The 20,336-nt window shown below is 40.0% G+C and overlaps 1 protein-coding gene, 1 non-coding gene and 1 pseudogene across 2 annotated transcripts in view; all 3 read right to left on the bottom strand.

Moving 5' to 3' along the window:
- Positions 1-20,336, bottom strand: part of SLC3A2 (solute carrier family 3 member 2) — a 29,242-nt gene that overhangs the window by 7,577 nt on the left and 1,329 nt on the right. The gene's annotated exons all lie outside the window — the stretch shown is intronic.
- On the bottom strand, positions 10,271-10,455 carry LOC116285540 (U2 spliceosomal RNA). The gene has a single exon (XR_012077109.1). It is a non-coding gene; the product is annotated as a U2 spliceosomal RNA (small nuclear RNA).
- On the bottom strand, positions 15,821-15,997 carry LOC116285529 (U2 spliceosomal RNA; annotated as a pseudogene).

Below are 20,336 nucleotides of genomic sequence, written 5' to 3'. Positions count from 1 at the left end.
TCAGCCTTCAAACAGCTGTCAGTCCCACAAAACAGCCAGCATCTGCATCTTTGTACATGCTGTTCCCCCTGCGTTTTGCCCTTCCTGTTCCGCCCCTCTGCCTTGTAACCTCCAGTTCATTCAACACCTAGCTCAAATGACAGCCTTTCTCAACTCCCCAAAAAATCTACTTTCCATCCACTCTGCATCTACCTCTTCTACCATTCATGTCCCATGTGTTCATTGCCTTTACTTGTCTGAGTGTCTCTACTTCAAGACAAGTGGCCAGGGTCTTGTGCTATTTGTTAGATGGACCAGCCTGCTCAGAGTTAGCATATAGTAGGCACTTAATAAGTCTTTGATAAATGAGCGGGTAAACTATTATCAATCAAACCCAATTATTTCTCTTCTTAGAAACAATTCAACAAAAGTAGCCCATGAAGATAAAGGGATAAAAATGGAAAGGAGTTTAAACAAAACTGTATGGTATCAAGATGAAGCTATTTATGCAGGAAAACAAATCAAGACTTGTAACTGTTCAACCAAATAATAAATATGGGTGAAGGGGACGCAGGAAAGCAATAGGGAAAGACTACAAAGAAAGAGGGTGGCTAGAGATCCTCAGATCCTACAATGTCTGTTGCTAAATAGAAAACTCAGTATTTACTATAGGCTGCAAAATATATAATGTGTTCAAGAAGAATTTAGCCTTCAAGAGAAGGCTGGGACAAAGCAATGAAGAAAGTTACTTCAACAGTCCAGAGGCCAATAAGGACCAATAATGAGGCCACACGTCTTTGGGATTTTACATTCATGCAGGCAGTTGAGGGTGGGGCCCTGAAATTCAGAGGGCCGAGTGTACAGAGAAAGTCCCTTTCTAACCCCTTGTTGTAAAAATTCATGTTACATGTTTCTCAGCAGGTGAGGATTACCTGATCTTAGCCTAAAGATAGGGAAGTTTTTCCCCCAAAAGTGTAGAAAAAGATTTCCAAAGACAGGGCAAAGACGGGAGAATAGTTAGAAACTTAGGAGACTGTCTCTGTCCAACAGATTCTTTGGGAACTCCGCCAAAGCTGAAGGCATGACTCCAAAGACCAGAAGAAAGCACCCAGGCTCTGCCTCTAAACTTCCCATCAGCCTTCAGGAATTTAGACATTTGAAAAAACGGGTGATGGCTGAAGTTACGGAACTGAGCACTAGGAAGTCAAAGTGCAGCTGAGATGAAAGCAGAGAAAGAGGCTGACCCCGACCAAAGGGGCCCACTTGGCAGCTGTTATTAGAAGAGCCAATGCTGAAATAGTATTTGTTATTACAAATCCTGCAGGAGGGACACTGGCTGCTAAAGAGAACTGTCAGAGCTGTCTTAGTGAAGGGTGAGGAATGTGAGGGGGGATAAAAGCCAGAAAGGGTAAACGAAATGCAACCAAAGCCTTCTCTAAGAAGAGAAATAAATGCACCATCTGAAAAGTATCTGATACTCAAATAACATGGACAAATGAACAGCACCACAGCAAGCCATTCTCCCTAATGCAACCAAGTATTAAAAGAGAAACACCACAGATACAGAAAATCAATCTGTGGAAGAAATAGAGAAGTAAGTACTTTTAGCATATTACCCTTGGATAGATGACATCAGATAGTCAACTATCAGAGACAGACTACTGATCTCATCAAAAAGGTTTATTGGTAATAAGAGATTAAATGATCCTTAAAATGATCCAACATCCGAAGTACTCCAGCATCAGCTCCTTCTGCAGTCATGGCCACACAGCACTGGTGGGGATCATCATTTTCACCATCTCCAGTGTCCAGCAAAACTTTTTATTATCACCTTCTTTGGAAGAAAATCACTAAGTGCAGCCACACCCAAGTGGTATGGAGTTAAGCTCTGCCTCCCAGAGCGGGGAGTATCTTCATAAATTATTTGGGATTTTTCTGTACAGAAGATTTGTCTCTTTTCCCTCATTTATTTATCTATTCATTTATTTATATCAGTGTGAATTCTTGGATATTTATTTTATACTTTGGGTTAGAATCCAACACTATATTGCTTTGTTGCTCAAATTATTCCAGCTTTGGCCACCGTGAGCTCTTTCAGGTTGGCTCCTGTATCCTTTTATTACATCCCCCCTCCCAGCGTCTTTCTGAGCATCTCTCTACTTTCTGGACCTACAAGGTGCTACAACTCATCTTGTATATTTGCTAGGGCCCCAGCCCTAGAATCAGCCATTTCTCCAAGATCCTTTGTTCCTTTATTGGAGAATGGTGTTAGAAACCAAGATATAGGAACTCAGGAGTCTTTTGATGAACAAAAATTAGCCATCAAAAATGTATCAGTCTTTCATAGTCCACTTTTTGGATTTTCTTTTTGATGTCCTATTTTTCAAATCTTTCCTTACTTCAAGGCCTGAAAGATACTCATCTATATTTTCTATGCAAAAAAGGAAAGTTTTTGACATTTCAATGCTTAATCAATCTTTAATTGAATTTACTTATGGTATAAAGTAGAGCCAGTCTACTTTTTCCACATGGATAACTATAATTTTTAAAATAGATATATTTTGGGTATGTGAACGAAAAATACTGCAAACCACGTCAGTAAACAAACAATGCTAAAGCCATCAAGTCGTCAGCCTCTGCCGCCACGCCCCAGTGAAGATAAGCCTGCAGCCCAGCCTCTGCAGCCACTCACAATGGTGCACTCTGAGGGGACTCAGAATAAGAAAGGACAGGATACTGGCCCTAGATAGCTAGGTGCTTGTCAAAGGAATGAATTCACGGAGCCCAAATGTTTGCTTCCTCCCATGCACAGAAAAGCAATCAATTCTTGAACTTTAGATGCCTAGTTTTCTTTAGATAACAAGTAATCTTTTATTGTTCCAACTACCTGGTCTTTGTTGTAAAGCTCCTATATATCCTAGCTCCTCCCCTCCTCCCCATGATGAGAGGCTGTCACCCCGGCTCGAGTCCACCCGCCAAATAAAGCATAACTCTCAACTTTTAGGCTGCGCATTTATTTCAATCGACAGATCTTTGTCCCTAGTTCCTGGCAGAGAGCTCCTAAGTCCTTTAGAATTTCCTGGGATGTTAGGAATGTCTTCTGTTCTAATGAGGCCACTCTTGGTGGGCTCCTAGATAGCTTCATGATGGGGACTGGTCACCAGAAAGACAAAGGCACAATTAGACGGTTGGAACTTTCAGTTCTATCCCCCAACCTCTGGGAAGGGAAGAGGGGCTACAGATTGGGTTAATAACCAATGGCAATGTTTCAATCAATCATATCTACATAATGAAACCTCCATGAAAAGCCCTCAGTGACAGGGTTCACAGGTTTCTGGATTGGTGAACACATCAAGCCACTGAGAGTGACAACCCCCCAATACCTTGCCCTGTGCATTCTTCCATTTGGCTGTTTCTGAGTTGTAGACTTTGTAATAAACTGGTAATAGTAAGTAATCTGCTGTACATGCACTCAGTCTCTCAAGGAGCCCATTTACTCTCAAATCCACTAAATGACCCTGAAACCTAAGTGTTCAAAAGCAATTGTTCATCTTCAGTTAGTTCTATATGTCTAATTATCCAAAATGAATCTCATCTTGCCAACCCCAAACCCCCGTAGCCTCTCCTCCTCAAGACCCTGCTCAAACATCAGAGAGTGTCAGCTCAGAGAGTGACACGGTCATCCTTCCAGTCTTCTAGGCCAGAAGCACTTGGGCAACTTTCTTGACTCTTACCCATCCCCACCCTCCCCATCCAGCTAGGTGCTGCTATAAATTCTGTAGCCTGATTAGTATAATTACAACATCTACACTTAAAGAAAAATAGAACTTACTGCTGACTGCTGTCACACTGAGAAGGAAAAGACAAGCTCAGCTAACAAGCTAACTCGTAAACCTAAGTGTAACAAGTGTCGGTTTGCTGATTCCCTGCTCATATTTTTGTTTTTTTGTTTTTTGGGTTTTTTTGCTAGCCAGCTGGATTTTCAGAGACATATCTGGCCTTGAAATGTTGGTTTGCTGCCTCCCTGCCTCTATTTTTGTGATAATGATGCTGCTAAAGCTGTTCCATGCCTATTGGCTGAATACCTCAAGCTTGTAATAACCGTATAAAACCTTTTGCACACATCTTGGAGGTGCTCAAAGCTTCAGAGCAGAAGCCTCTCTGAGCCCGCCAGCGTAATAAGTCTGAGTACTCCAGCCCTCTGAGTGGTGCTTGTTTCTTGGTTGGCCTGTCATTTCCGTAGCAACATCATTCTCTAAACCAGCTGAAAATGGTCCCAAGTCTCCACCCTGACTTAAAATGTTCCAGCTCTTACACCTGCATGCAGTATTTCAAATCCTGTCTTATAAATGTATTTATACAAGGAAATACTTTTGTAGAAGCAAATGTATTAATAAATAGACCAATACAAGAGCTCTTATACATTCCTGAATCCCAGAAATACAACTGGATTATGACTTGCCCATTTCTTGGACTTCTGACATAATCTTCAGTGCCACCACATCCACTGGTTCCCCTCCAATCGTTCTCTAAACCACAGCCCAGCTGATCTTTTCTTTAAAAAATTTGATTAGGCAGCACTCTCTTAAAAAACTTTCAATTGATTTCCATCGTTTTTATAGACTCAACATGATCAACAAGGTCCTGAGTTGTCTTCCCTACTTTCATGTTTCAAACATTATTTCTTCACTCACACCCTTAATGTGCACCCCCAACACAACAGACTTCTCGTTTCTTGAAGTTATGCCTCAAACCAGAGGGTCCTTGTCATATGTACTGTCCCCTCTCTGGGTTGCTTTTTCTCTCACCCTGAAAACCACCTCCACCTCAACTCAGTTTAGTTAATTTCTATCCTTGAGAAAACAGCCGAAGCATTGCCCCATTCCAGGAAGTTGTCCATGACCACTGCCCCAGACTAGACCATTCCTTTCCTTCAGAGTATTCATCTCACTTCTAATTATACAATCCAACCCCCGGCCCCCAACAAAAAGAAGGCATTCAGATGTGGAAATGAAACTCAGGAAAACCCCTCCTTTCCTTTCTTGAATAATAAACTGTGATTAAAGAATATATAATTACATTGTAGATAATGAACATCTAAAGGTTGATAATAAACACTGAACAGAGAAACCACAGAAATTGCCAAAAATAGTTCAGTTTAACTTGCAAGATCACTCTGAAGACAAAGCATCTACCAAAAAAAAAAAAAAAAAAAAAAAGCTTTAGAGCCAGCCAGTCTTTTCTTCAGCTAGAGGAAATATCCTTGGGAAGAAAGTAAGCTATTGTCAGATATACTGCAATACCAGATTGATGTATGGGGTATGTGAAGCAAATTCCTACTCCACCTCCCTGCCTGAAAGCCAGCTTAGCACATTGCCCTCAGGAAACACAGCACACATTAAGCTGATAAGAATAAATAGCACATCTGCCCTTGGCCAAAAAAAGAAGAAAAAAGCCAAATCATTGATAAGCTGTATGCAATCATTCTGCCAAGTTTTACAATTCCTTATCACACCCATGGTCACATAAACTGTGCTCTCAAGTACTTTTGATTTTCACAGGCATCCAAAATGGCTAAATGTTACCAGAGCTTTCCAACAATACAATAAAGACACGTAATGAGAAGGTGGGGTCTTGGATTTCAATACACACTTCCTGAAATAAACTCCTGCTTTATTCCCTCAAGGCAAGTAACTCAGTATTTGAATAGCTCCGTCTACACCTGCCCCTGCTCCTACCTAGTCTCCTTTTTTGGGTCAATTATAGGAAAAATCTTCTTACTGCTCCATACAGGGAGACGGATGACTGACTACATTTTAAAAATATTTTTTATATTCAGTAAGGTGAAAAGGGGGTATATAGTCTTGATAGGTAGATATTTAGGGACAAGTGTGGAGTAACAGAAACTTGAAGTTGAAACCACCACTCACTCTGTGACTAAAGCGGTTAATTTCAACAACTCTGTAAAAGAATTTGGGCTACAGAGAAATTAAAGACAAATTAAAGACAAAAAAAGTAAAATACATCACTAAGTAAGAAAACTCTTTTTTCTATTTTAAAATAGAAACAGTTACACTAATGAAATGCTAGCTAGAATGTAACCAATCTGAGAAAGGAAATAAACTTTTCCCTGAACACACACACACACAGTCCCTAGTACAGGGACTAAAGAATTAAGGGTTACAGTTACATGATTACCATACTCCGATTTTCACAGCATCTTTTTAATCATTATAAATCCCCAATAACACTTGTTCCCAGAGGTGCTACAATACCAGGCTGTGATATTGCAATATAAGAAATATATATATTTGGTCTTCATTCCTAATTCCTGGCACAAGAACTTCTGAAACCCTTGTAATTTCCTGAGTGAAAAGGTCTCCTTTTGCTCTGATAGTCTCTGTCGCCAGGTTCTGAAGAGCTTCTAAGACCCTTGGAATCTCCAGAGTAAAGAATGTCATGTTATTTGTTAATGAGGTGATTGGGGTGGGGGGAACTTCAGGATGATGGCCCGTTGCTAGAGGAACCACCAGTTAGTTATTAGGAGGTTGGAACTTCAGCCCCATCCCTCAACCTCCAGGAAGAGGAGAGGGGCAGGAGATTGAGTAACCACCAGAGGCCAATGATCATGTCTGCATAATGGAACCTCCATAAAAACCCTAATCAACAGGGTTTTGAGAACTTACAGGCTGGTGAAATATCTATGTGCCATGAAGATGGCACACCCAGCAGAGTCCACAGGGTCAGAAGCTCCCGTGCTTAGAACCCTTCCAGACCTCACCCTATGTACCTCTTCATCTGGCTGGTCACTGTATCCTTAATAATATCCTTTATAATGAACTGAACACAGTAAGTAAAGTGTTTCCCCGAGTTCTATGAGTTGTTAAATCAAATTCAAAGCTGAGTAGGAGCTTATGGGAAACCCCAATTTGTAGCCAACTGAGATAGAAGTGTGGGTAACCTGGGGATCCAGTATTTGAGACTGGCTTCTGAAGTGGGGGGCAGTCTGTGGGTGTGGGACTGAGCCCTTAACCTGTGGGGTCTGTACAAACTCCAGGTAGTGGGTTTTAGACTGAATTAAATTGTAGGACACCCAGTTGGTGTCCACAGAGCACTGGAGAACTGCTTGGTAGAAAACCCACACATTTAGTGTCAGAAGCATCATGGTGTCAGAAAACATCATGGTGATTAGTAGTAAATAGGCCACAAAAGCAGATTCTTCTTGTAAAACCTTGCACTCAAATCTGGAAACGTTATTTAAGAAACCTTTTTGTTATTCAAGGGACTCAACAGAAAAGGTACAAAGTATCTGTGGAAATACAGACATTTAGAGAGACATTTAAAAATAGCAGATGTCTTGATTCTGGTTATCACTCTTCCATGAAAAGGGTAAGTAATCTCAAACAAAAATTTGTACTATTAAAGGTGTTGACTACAGAGAAAATTAAAACTCAAAAGTTTAAGAAAAATGGATCTTACAGCAAGTTTGGAAACTTAAATTAGAAAGTAGCATTAGAACTGAGTTACGGTATAGCAAGTTTCTTTAAAAGAGAAAGATCGGTAATTTATAAAAACACTCGTATATATACAACATTGTAAAATGACTATAACTCAATAAAAAATGTTAAAAAAAAAAAACTTGTATAGGTAATTAACATTTGATGGGGGAAAAAATTGAGACCTAAATGTTTTTCTTACTTACAGAAAATAAAATTCTGTATAGAAAAATCAAACTGAATCTAGACAAATTATTATAATAACAGTTCAATAAAATACTAGACATAAAACAACATGCAAAAACAATTCTGTTCTGTACACCAGTAGCAAACAACTAGAAAACGTCTTTTTTTTTTAGGTTGCCATTTACACTAGTAATGAGAACTATGAGACCTAAGATTAAATCTAACAGTAAATAGGAAACTTCTTGATGAAGGAAAGGATAATATCCTACAGAAACACACTCACACAAAAAATACTGCCTGCCTAGTATGTGCCGGGCACTTTTCCAGGAGCTGGGGATGGAGCAAGGAGAGTCCCTGCTTTCATGAAGCTTTATTCCACTGAATGAAAGACAATTTAGAAATAAATACTCAAACATACATAATATGTCAAATGATTACAAGTGCTATGAAAAGATGCAGCAGGATGAGAAGGAGACTGCTTTATTCAGGGAAGGCATCTCTGATGAGAATTCTGAGCAGAGACCAAAGGAGGCAGGAACAAGGGAGCTTTTGAAAAAAAGTTTTCTAGGTGAGGGGATAGAAAGTGTAAAGACCAAAAGGAGAAATGTCACATATTCATGAACAGAAAGATCTGAGGTCATAAAGAAATTAATGCTCCCTGATGAAATAAAATTATTTGAAGGTAGGACAAGAAAATTTTAACATAAAATTTTTCTCTGCAGTTTGACCTCTCCCCTTTAGTGTGCATTGTGTGTCTGCCTTACACATTAACTAGATCCCCTTAGAAGACACAGAATGCCTACTTGCAAAAGAAAAAGCAATTTCCTCCTGGCGCCAGGAAGGTAACTCCTTAGAAGATAACATTCCTTTCTTAGTTCTGTAAAGGGTCACAATAACCCATTACTCGCCTTGTTGGACTATGTTACTTTGATGTATAACCCTTTGTCTTTAAAACTTATATAACTGTGCTTTGACCTCTAACACGGGAGCAATCCTCAAAGATTTCTGAAAGCTGTCTCCCACGTTATAATTCTCAGGTTGGCTAAAATAAAATTTTCCTTCCCTTCTTAGACAGACTATTGGTTAATTTTTTCATCATTAACCCTAAACCATCTATAAATCCATTGCAATTTCAATACAAAGCTTACTATCTGTTCTTGGGAATTTTATAAGATAATCCTATAACACATGTGTGCAAGAAAAGGGCCAAAAATAGTAAATATTTTTGAAGGGAAAGTAATATTTTTTAAGACAAATCCTACTATATAGCAAACATGTTAAAATGCTAAAGTAATAATCACAGCATGCTAAAGGCACAGGGATGAACAAGTGGACCAAAAGAACAGAATATGAAACTTAAAAGGAACTCATGCATATCTGATACCTTAATAGATGCAGACATAACAAATATTCTAACCACTGGTGGAAAGAATAACTATTCACCAAATGGTGCTAGAAAAAAATAAAATTAGATCACAACTTAAAAGCAAAGAAAAAGATATATTCCAAGTGATTAAAAGAGCTAAATATGAAAAGCAACTATTTAAAATTTTTAGAATAAGAATATCTTTCTGACTTCAAGGTATGGAAGGAGTTCCTAAACACGACACCAAAGCACAAACCGTTAAGAAAAGAACTGATAATTCTACAACATTAAAAAAGAAATATCTCCTTGTAGTAATGTACAATGAAAAAGAATATGAAAATGAATATATATATGTATGACTGAAACATTATGCTGTACACCAGAAATTGACACATTGTAAACTGAATATGCTTCAATTAAATGGTGCAACTGCAAAAAAAAAAAAGAAAAAAAATATCTGTGCATCACAAGAGACCATAAAAAACTGAAAAAGACACAAATGGAAGAAGACACAATATCTGAAACTAAACAATAGAGTCTCGTATAAAACCTATAAAGCATCACTGAAAACCACTAAGGAAAAATAAGGAAAAGGCCAATAACTGTAGGAAAAATATGTACAGACTAGAAACAGTCAGTTCACAAACTGGATACACAAAAGAATGGCCAGAAAAAAAGGGAGAAAAAAAAGGAATGGCCAGTAAACTCTTGACAGATTACATAACCTTACTAGTAATCAAGAAAATGCAAAATATAATTTTATGTCCATAAGACTGGTAATATTAAACATCTGACTGAACCAAGTGATGACAAGGATATGAAACTGCTTAAGTGGCGACATTAACGGGTACAAGCACTCTAGGTGAGCAATTTACAATAGCCCATAGAATTGAAAATACTCATAGCTATTACCCAGCCACCAATGTCAATCCTGAATTCACACCCTGGAGAAACTCTCACACATGTGCACAGAGCAACATACAAAGATTTCACTTCAGCATTGGTTATAGTAGTAAAAACTTTGAAATCTTGGGGAACAAAGTAATTTGTAGAAAATTTCTAACTAGAATACTATTAATGACTAAATCTTAAAGAACTAGGGCATAAGAAGACAGGCAAAATGTGTAATGTTGAGGAAAAAGGGGAACTAGCAGGCTCACCTTAAATTTTTTTCCCCCAAACCTGAACGACACAGTGGAACACCAACAGTCTGCATTTTAACTGGCATCTATCCCGAAAGGGAGAGAACCGTGCCATTCACGGGGGATCTGGGACATCGGGCTGATTTGAGGACTAAACCTCTATTCCATCTCTCTGTTCCAAAAAAATCCAATTGAGTAAAGTACCCTCAGGTAGAGGATTTATGAGGTGTTAAATGATAAGAACAGATACTAATCTTGATCCTGGACCAAAAACCAAAAGAACAACCTATAGTTAAGACCCCTTCCCTGCAGCAGACTGCTTACTTTTGCAGCACAAGGGCTTCGGTGGAGACTTTTACCACCACGGACAATCAGCATTTTTTGCTCTTATCTCTGGGTTGCTGAATTTAGTCTTACCATTTGTGGTCAACTTTTGTGTGCTCTTAGAACCAGGTTCATTCTAAGCTACTCTGCGTCTACTTTCAAAGGTTGGAAATAGAAAAAAATAAATCTTTGCCAAATACTTGGTTACTGTATTTACATATGGTTTAAAACCAAACATCAAATAAGCTTTTTGATTAAACTAGGGGTATCCCCATTGCATAGTTTTTTGGGGGGAGAGGGAAGGTAATTAGCTTTATTTATTTATACATTTATTTATTTAATGGAGGTTCTGGGGTTTGAACACCAGGACCAGATGCATGCTAAGGTGAGCTGTACCCTCCCCACCTGTGTGTGATTTTTTAAAAAAAGCTGCCCCTTTATACTGTGTAAATACTATTGTGTATTTGTCTCCCTTTTCCACACTAACTTCAGTTGTGTTAAAATAGATGTTAATATCCTAATTTTGTAAAAAAAGGTTCCCATCAGGCCTGCCTTCTCAAACTCACTCAAGGCCACAAATGCAGCCTTAAAGCTATTGCTTATAAAATTCCGTACCTTCAGAACTCCCAAAAACCAGTCTATTCCTTCCCTGGGAGAGCTTCCCACTGGGGCACTCCTCCACAGTTCAGGAAATAAGAAAAACCTATTCTCAGACTGATTTTTAGGGGAAGCGGGGAGGTAATTAGGTTTATCTATTTATTACTTTTGGTGGAGGTACTGGGGATTGAACCAAGGACCTCGTGCATGCTAGGTATGCACTCTACCACTGAGCTATACTCTCTTCCCTGCCTTTTTTTTTTCCCCCTCATATTGATTTTTGCCCTAAAGGTGACGGTCCCACTCCCAGGTCTCAGCGAGCACTGCTCATTTGCATCTCCCTACTGCTTTACTGATGGAGACAGTGCCTCTAGCTGCCAGGAGAGGGCAGAACTATACCCTGAGCAGCTTCAGTCCCCTGAGAAAGATTCTTGCGGGAGGGAGCTGTTATTTCATTCAAAAGCATTTTTCTATCAACCTCTTCAGGAGCTTACTTCACAGCATAGAGCAGTTACTCAATGAATTATCGTGACATGCCTTGGTATACACGATGGGGATAAAGTAATGAATTATTCAGACAAGCTTTCCGACCTCAGGGAATATATGCCAGGAAGGGGCCAGGTAAAACAAGGGAAGAATGTGTGGTGGTATTGAAACTGAGAAAGGAAACTGGGCCTTGTTGGCTCTGTTGGTAGTGAGACAGGAAGACAAGAGTACAGCCACTTTGGAAAAGGACCAGGAAATGGCCTTGGGCAAACAGACTTTGCAAGTTAAAAGAACAAATCCCCTTGGGTGCCTGAGTGTCAGAGACCAAAAAACACCAGGCTTTCAGGAATAAAAGATTATCTCTGTTACACTAACCAGTACACCTTGTTGTCACAATACAGCAAGCTCAACTATAAATTTTAATCTTATCTGTTCCTGTGCTTTCTTGCAGAAAGTCTCCTGCATTCCTCTCCCCTCACAGAAGCACTCCCTGTTCCTGATGGTCACCATGGAGCCACCTGCTGCTGATCAAAGAAGTTTGACTTTTCTGGAAATTATCAGCGATCATGAGATAAACCCTCCCTTTTGCTATAAGAGCAACTTGCCCCTTCCACTCGGCGCGAGCTGGCACTTTTTTTTTCCTGCCTTCTCCCTTGTGCACAAGCTGTCTCTGTCAACAAAAAGCTTTGCTTGCCTAAGAATCTTGTGGAAGTGATACTCATTTCTGTGGTATTGCTGTCCAAGGGTCTGAAAAAGGCCTGGTAACAGAAGGAACAGACTCTAACCTAAGAGCAAAATAGGAGGATCCTGAGCTGAGATCAGTTTTTATTTGGAAAGATCACTCTGGGTATAATGTGGAGAATGGACTAGAAGGGGGTAAAGTCAAAGCCAGAGAACCAGGTTAGGAAGCTGAAGCAGAAATCCAGGGGTGAAGGGCTTGAACTAGGGTCCTGAGAAAAAGAAAAGCAGCTGCTTTTGTCCGGAAGCTAGCCTGGCCCTCACTGCTAGGCCCTGGTGTTCTCAAGATGAACTTTCACAGAATATCAACATCAGACAAGGATCACTCTGTGGTCGCGGTGGATGAAGACAAAACAAGAACCAGATCATTCATGTCATCATGTCTGAACACAAACAAAAACATAAAGACTGTCCAAATCACAAAAGCCTAAACATCTCCCTATCCTGGGTAACAAGAGTGACTGCTGCTTCTTTGCCAACTATAGATTTAGCCTCATTCTAGTCTTCCCTTTTCATACATAAGACTTATTAAGATATCCCACTTTCTGAAAACCCCCATTGCAGAATACAGCCCCACTTGCTTAAACCCTCCCCCAAATCATCTAACACCAACCCAAATCCTATAAGTTCTCTCTAACACCCTCTTACTGAGACACCCCATGGTTCCTCCCATGGTGGGTGCCCTTCCTCACTGTAACAGGTACTAAGTCCAACTTGCTCCAATACAAGTATGTTCCTTGAAGTCTTTAGCTGGAGGGCATTTACAGTATGGTGGCAGTGGGGATAATGTCTGGCTTGGACAACTGAGTAAAAGTGGGCACATTGGAAAAGGAATAGATTTGTGGGGAAAGAAGATGAATTCAGTTTTGGAGCTAGATGGTGATGAGCCATCCCAGGGAAGATGTCTGGTAGTCAGATACAATGGTCTGCAATTCAGGAAATCCTGGGTTGAGATGAAGTTTGGGGGATGGCAGAATATATACAGCAAACGAAGCCATGCTAATGAATAAATTGAAATTGATCTAGACAGAGCACACTGAGAGGTACAAACTACTATGTATAAAATAAACTACAAGGATGTATTGTACAGTGCAGAGCATATAGCCAATATTTTATAGTAACTATAAGTGGAATATAACCTTTAAAAATTGTGAAGCACTAAACTGTACACCTTTAACTTTTATAATATTATATATTAACTACACCTCAATTTTTTAAAAAGTAGTGAGGAGGGTGTAGCTCAGTGGTAAAATACATTCTTAGCATGCAAAATCCTGGGTTCAATCCGCAGTACCTCCACTAAATAGATACATAGATAGATAATTTTAAAAAGATGTATAGGGATGGTACTCCTTGCCCCCACTCCCATCAAGTGATAGAGGTGAGGTGTAAGAGGTATTGCTTCACTGCCAGAAGCCAGAAAACTGTAATTACCATAAGACTGGCCAGATCGGAGGGTTAGCCATGGGCCCTGGACCCACAGAGAGTTGTGGCTGTAACAGAGAATGGCATCCCTAGGAGGGAAGTAGATGGGAAGCCATTGAGGATGCTGCTGTACATACATAACCTCAAGAAGGCAAGAAGAAAGGAGCAGAAGGCTATGACAGTCACCACAATAAACAGTCGTAAAAATCTCTTCCTTAGTTCCTGGATCTGAGCCAATTGGAAAACAGGAGAATGTGCAAATATTTGGAGGATTTTAGACACAGGATCTGAGCTGACATTGATGCCTGGAGACCCAAAGTATCATCACGATTCCCATGGGAAGAGGCAATTTCCCTAGTCCCCAAGTGTTTAGTGGGATTGGTATACTCATGAGTTGGCACAACCTCTACATTGGCCTAAGAGATCAGAGCTCTCATAGTGGGAGAGGCAATGCAGGAATCTCTGAAACTCCTCCACCCTCCCACCATGACAGTAAATCAAAAGCAATTACCACATCCTAGGGAGTGCGGGGAGGGGGACAGAGATCAGCACCACCATAAAAACAGAAAGGATGCATGGATGGTGATGACTGTCATATCCACACGTAGAAATAAAGCTCCCACCTGTATACCAGGTGACATGGTAAGTTGCCAACTTTGAGTGCAACCCAAAGTAGGACAGGGCTCTGTAGGAGGTCCAACCTGCAATGCATGAAGCCCTGCCACTTAGGCCATAAAATCCAAGAGATGTATGGGATTGCAAAAATATGCGGTGTGGAGCTTACGGCAAGCCCCAACAGGAAAAGCAGGTGCCAAGCCTGCTAGAGCAAGGCCAAGCCACCCACAACAGAGAAATAGATGCCTTTGAGAAACAGCTCTTTGCATGTTATTGGAATACATCCTTATGAAGCACTAAGTGACCATGAACTGTCCCCATTATGAGTTGGGTTCCATCAGACTTGCTCCCACTATGAGTTATGAGTTATGTCAGACATGCTGCCACTATAAGTTGAACCAAAAAGTCAGACTGGCCCAGCAGCAGTCTTTCAAAAGATGGAAATGGTACCTCCTGGGTCAGAAGACACAAGCAAACTGCATGAGCAGGTAGCCCAGACCACCTGTCATCCACCATATTTGTAAAAGCATCCCACCCCTTTTGCAAAAGAGCCCACGGTCATATGGGTTATCCTGTATAAGTTGCTAAGGGAGGAAGTAAAAGCCCTAGTATGATTTACAGATGAGTCAACCTATGAGTGCCAACCGAAAATGGATGACAGGCACATTCAGAAGTGGCCTCCAGAGACAGTGGAGAGGGAAAAATCTGCTAGCTGTACACCTGGTGATCCACTTTGTGGTGGAGAATATATACACATTCCAGGTCAATGGCCAATAATGGCCTCGCCAACTGATTAGAGGCCTGGAAACAATAGGACTGGAAGATCAAAGGCAGTGAGGTCTGGGGTGGAGGATGTTGATGGACATCTGGGAGAGTGCACAAAGCGGGAAGATTTCTGCGACATGCGTTTATGTCCACCAGCAAGAATCCACCATGAAAGAAGCCTTAAACAACCAAACTGGCTGAATGACTTAGCTTTCACTGGAAAGTATAAGGGGAACCCAGAACTCCAACCCAGGCATTCTGGCTCTAGCCACTCTCTTAACCAACAAGATGGCTTATAAAGAAAATATTTGAACTATTTATATATCATTCTTTTAAATTTTTCCTACTTTTACAAATAATTGGTAATGTACATGAAATATAATTTTCTCTAAAATCTTCATATATTAAGGTGTTCTAGTAATTTTCTTAACTGAAAGGAAGCATAATCAAAAAAGTTTGGTGACCACTGTTCTATTCTGTCATTACATAAACAGTTACTAAGGTAACTGGATCACTGGCTGCTGAAATAACAGGTATGCTTCTTAGCCTGGTTCTGGACTACTTCACATGGTTTACAAGTCCATAACCAAATCACTAATGAATCCCGTTGCCATAATTCATCATGCTCATTTGTCTAAGAGTGACATAATTCCATCAAAGTTATAGCTAACAAATCTCTTGTTTAACAACTGAAATCCCCAAAGCAGTACACCGTTCCTAGAAGCACTGCAATGCCAGGTTGATGCAAGGAGCTGACAGAGCAAGCTCCTATTCCATCTCTTTGTTCCAAAAATCAATGCCTCAGGTAAAGGACATAGATATTAAGCTGGTAAAAACAGATAATACACTTGATCTCAGCCAAAAGGCCTAGAATTGGTATTATCTGTATCAACTCCCCATCATCCCTTCCTGCCCCAACTTCCCTCGCTCAGGTCCACAAATATATTTTGTTAAGCCTGTCCTTACAGTCTCCAATATCTTCATCTCCCCAGAGACCAGGAAACTGTTATCAAACTGGGCTCTTTTTCTCCTCTTAAGTTACTGTCTTAACTCTCAGTTCCTGGCAGAGCACTGGTTATTTGCAAATCCTCCTCCTCTGTTAAGTGAAGCAGTATCTCTTGCTGCCAGGTGGGGGCAGGGTTGTTCTCTGAGCAAAATCAAAGACCTCGCAGCTCATTTAGTAAGAAGGGTAATCAGTGAATAGGGGCTAGAAAAAGATCTTTCAAAAATTTATAGAGATAAACTAATATATATTGAGTCCTACTTTGCATCATGTACTCTGCTAGGCAATAGGGATACAATGATGATTTACATAGACACGGTCTCAAAACTCAGGGAGTTTACTGTGGGCAGGCAGGGTGGATCCAATCTTGGGCAGGTAAGTGAATGGCGGTAAGGAAAGGGGCAGAGGGGTCTCAATGGCTATATTGATGATCTGGACGGTAGCCTAAAGACTATGGAGGGGCACTGAAGATTTATGAGCTGAGATGTGAGAAGACTACATTTTTTATTTAGAAAGATCACTCCGGCTACAAGATGAAGAACAGATTAGAAGAAAGGAGAGCAGGGCCAGGGAGCCAGATTAAGTCTGTAATAAATGCTTGGGATCCATGGCCTGAATTAGGGTAGTGGTAGCAAAGGATCTCGGACAACTGAGTGAAATAGGAGGACTGGGTTGAATTCATTTTGGAAAAGTTAATAAGTTTGTGGACCATCCAAGTGATGATGTTCATCCAGAAGGCAACTGGATGTACAGCTCTGAAGCTCAGGGAGGAGATCCTGGGCTGGAGCTGTCGGCATAATGGTGGTCATTAGAATCACAGGAGTGGATAAGGTGGCCCAGGCAGAGTAAGTAAAAAGTTGGGCCTAACACATAACTGGAAGAATATTAATATTTGAGAAATGGGCCAGAAGATATACCTCAAAGGATCACTAAGAAGGTATCAGAAATATTAAGAGGATTATTTAGAGAGAGCAGTGCCCCAAGCAGTGAAGAAACACAATGTTTTAAGAGGAAATGGGTCAACAGGGTAAGGTCCTGTTGAGAGATCAAGTAGGGAGACTGAAAAATGTCTTGAGAAAGATGTGGACAGCACTGTGTAAACCAGTGCTTCTTAAACTTTAGCATGCATACAAATCACCTGGGGATCTCGTGTAAATGCAAATTCTAATTCATCCAGTCTGTGGAAGGACCTGAGATTCAGCATTTCTAACAGGCTCCCTGGTGATACAGGTATAGACAGCTCTTTAAAAGTTAAAAACATTCGCTGGAAAGAGGAAGCATGATGTCACCCAGAGGGAGGCATGGTGTTGGAATCCCACTAGGACACTGTCTCAAAGCTCCAATTCTGGAGTCAGACTTCCCGACTTTAAATACTGACACTTGATAAATATTTCTTGAATGAACAAATAAACGGACCAATGAAAGGCAGTGTACCCCAGGGGTTGTTAAAGTATAATTTAAAAAAATGAAAACATGACTCAAAAATATAAACACATTGCCAAAGATTTTATTCAATCTGTTAATTACTAGGACTGGTGCAAAAGAGAATTCTAGGAAAGGAGTATTATCAGCCAAGAGTCCATCAGCCAAGAACACTGATATGAATTTATATTATAATAAGTAGATTAAAAACCAGCTAATGTCTTATAAGGCAATTTTTATCAAATTTTGAAATACCCAAAGCAGTAGTAAAAAGGACATCAAACAAAGGTACATATCCCCTGGAGAACCAGGTAATCCCCAAGCTAAGTGGGCCTGCTTCACACCAAAAGAACACCTACTAATAACTTTTGCCTATTTCCAAGTTTTGGATAATTTTTAACAGTGTCAAAATTAGAGACTGGATTTGAGTAACAGCTCTGCCACACTAGCTTTGTCCTTGGGTAAGTGACTTAATACTCAACTTTTTAATCTGTAAAATGGGGACATTAACTATAAAAACTAGTTTTATGAATTGAGATAATATGTATAAAGCACTCAGTATAGTGCCTGAAAAGTGCCATGAAAACACGTAATAGATGTTAAGACTCAACACCCTCCAATTGTTTCACCTCGTTTTTCTTATTCCTTTTTTTGTTTGTTTGTTTTTTATAAGGGAAGGTAATTGGGTTTATTTATTTATTTATATTTGGAGGAGGTACTGAGGATTGAACCCAGGACCTTGTGCATGCTAAGCATGCACTCTACCACTTGAGCTATACCCTCCTTGTTTTTCTCACTTCTTGACACCCCACCCTTTTTGCACCAGTCAAGCAAATACATTTACACACACATACATACATGTACACATTTCATTAAATTTGACTATTACATTCTTTGCGTGCTGAACATCCCCTTTCCACCTTATTATTCAAAGGAAAAAATGTTCAGCATTCACTTATTTCATGGGTAATGAAACTTGCATTATTTCCACCAAACTTCACTGATGCATATAAAATCTCCCCATTTTGTTTTTAAAATCCTCACCACAACAAATTAATCAGTAAGCATGGTACAGTGCTGCTGTCCTTCTACGTGGAACACTGTCTCACTCTCCTCCACGTCCTCAGAGTCCTGCACAAACCTCCCTTATCAGAGAGGCTCTCTCTGTCTGAGTGAAACAGTTCCTCCCCTTTGCCCCAGCACTTCCTCTCTTCTTCCCTGCTTAATTTTAACCATAGCATTTAACTCCACCAACATATTATTCATTTCTCTGTGTTTCCCACCAGCATATAAGCTCCCAGGGAGCATAAAAGAGAACTGTCAGCTTTATTACCTGTTGTATCTCCTATGCCTAATAGATACGCAACAAATAAATAAATTAGTACAATAAATGTTAAGCAAAGTTCACCTGTGATCTCCAACTGCCAAGAACCTTGGCTTTTTCTTGCTTAGCTCTTCAACTCCTTTATAGCTTCTAAAAAGAACATCCAGTTTTTGACACTCTCCCTTTGTTTTTCTTTTTCTAGTGGGTTCTATACCACTATACAAGAGGTTGCAAACTCACAGTCACGGGCCCACTTTGGCCCATAGCTTTGGGAAGCCCATCTTACCCTTCAAAGCCCAAGAACTCCATAAAGCAGTCCCCGATTCCCCTGCCCCCACACGTTTTGATTGACTCATAGAATATGCTTAAAATTTTTAAGTTAGATGCCAACATTTTTTTTTCAGCTGTGTTATTCTCAATGATTTCTTTTTTAACTGAAACACAGTTGTTTTTCAATGTCGTATTAGTTTCTGGTATATAGCATAGTTTCAGTTATACACATAAATATATAAATTTTTTCATACTCTCTTTCATTAAAGGTTACTACAAGCCATCCAATATAGTTCCCTGTGCTATACAGTAGGACCTTGTTGTTTACAGATGCCAACATTTTAAATGGGCAAATTAATAAACAATTCTGGATTTCTGGATTCTCTTGATCAGATTTTTCAGAGACACTACTCTAGCAAGGCAACAATCAGCTGGAGCTAAGGCAGGGCTATTGAGATCACCAGAGTCCCCACCCAGTCAGTTCCTATAGCTTACCTGCATTATTTATATTCCTGTAGGTATGTAAATTGAAGACTCCTGGCGTAAATCCTCTATTTCCCTTCCAGTACACTTGTTAGTACAGAATCCACTTGCTTGTTGCCTGAACTATTGTGACAATCTAATTAATGTCCTTGTCTTATCCCTCAATTTCTTATCACCTCCCTACTCAAAAACTTTCCGTTTTTTTTTTTTCTTTATCTATAGTTCAAATTATTTAGCTTTGCATTCCAGGCCCTTCTCATCTGGCCTTCCCCAGGAAATCTTTTCCAATTTTTTATTCAATGATTCCCCTTCAGTCCATATTTCATGAATTATATTCGTACACTTACCTTCCTTTTCCAGCTCCAAGACTGTTACTCAAATTGTTTCTTTAAGTTGAATTCCCTCCCTGCTCTCTGTTTATCTACCCTTCAAGGCCCAGGAACTCCATAAAGCAGCCTCCAGTTCCCCTGCCCACACACAATCTCCCTAGCCCTGTCTACTCTGGAGTTTCGGAATTTTCCATAGTTTATTTGTTTCACACATTTTGTTACAACTTTTCAATCACGAACTTGAACCAGCGCTTAATAGTTACTGAATAAATGAATTTATTCCATCCATATTAACTTTGCTCAACTTAGAGTTCTTTCAGTACTTGCGTACTGTGTCACCTGTCATGTTATGCTGGGACATGCATGGGGGACAACACTGCCCTCCA

Source organism: Vicugna pacos, chromosome 10 (assembly GCF_048564905.1).
Source record: "Vicugna pacos chromosome 10, VicPac4, whole genome shotgun sequence".
Lineage (NCBI taxonomy): Eukaryota > Metazoa > Chordata > Mammalia > Artiodactyla > Camelidae > Vicugna > Vicugna pacos.
This window is presented reverse-complemented; position numbering and strand designations above follow the sequence as displayed.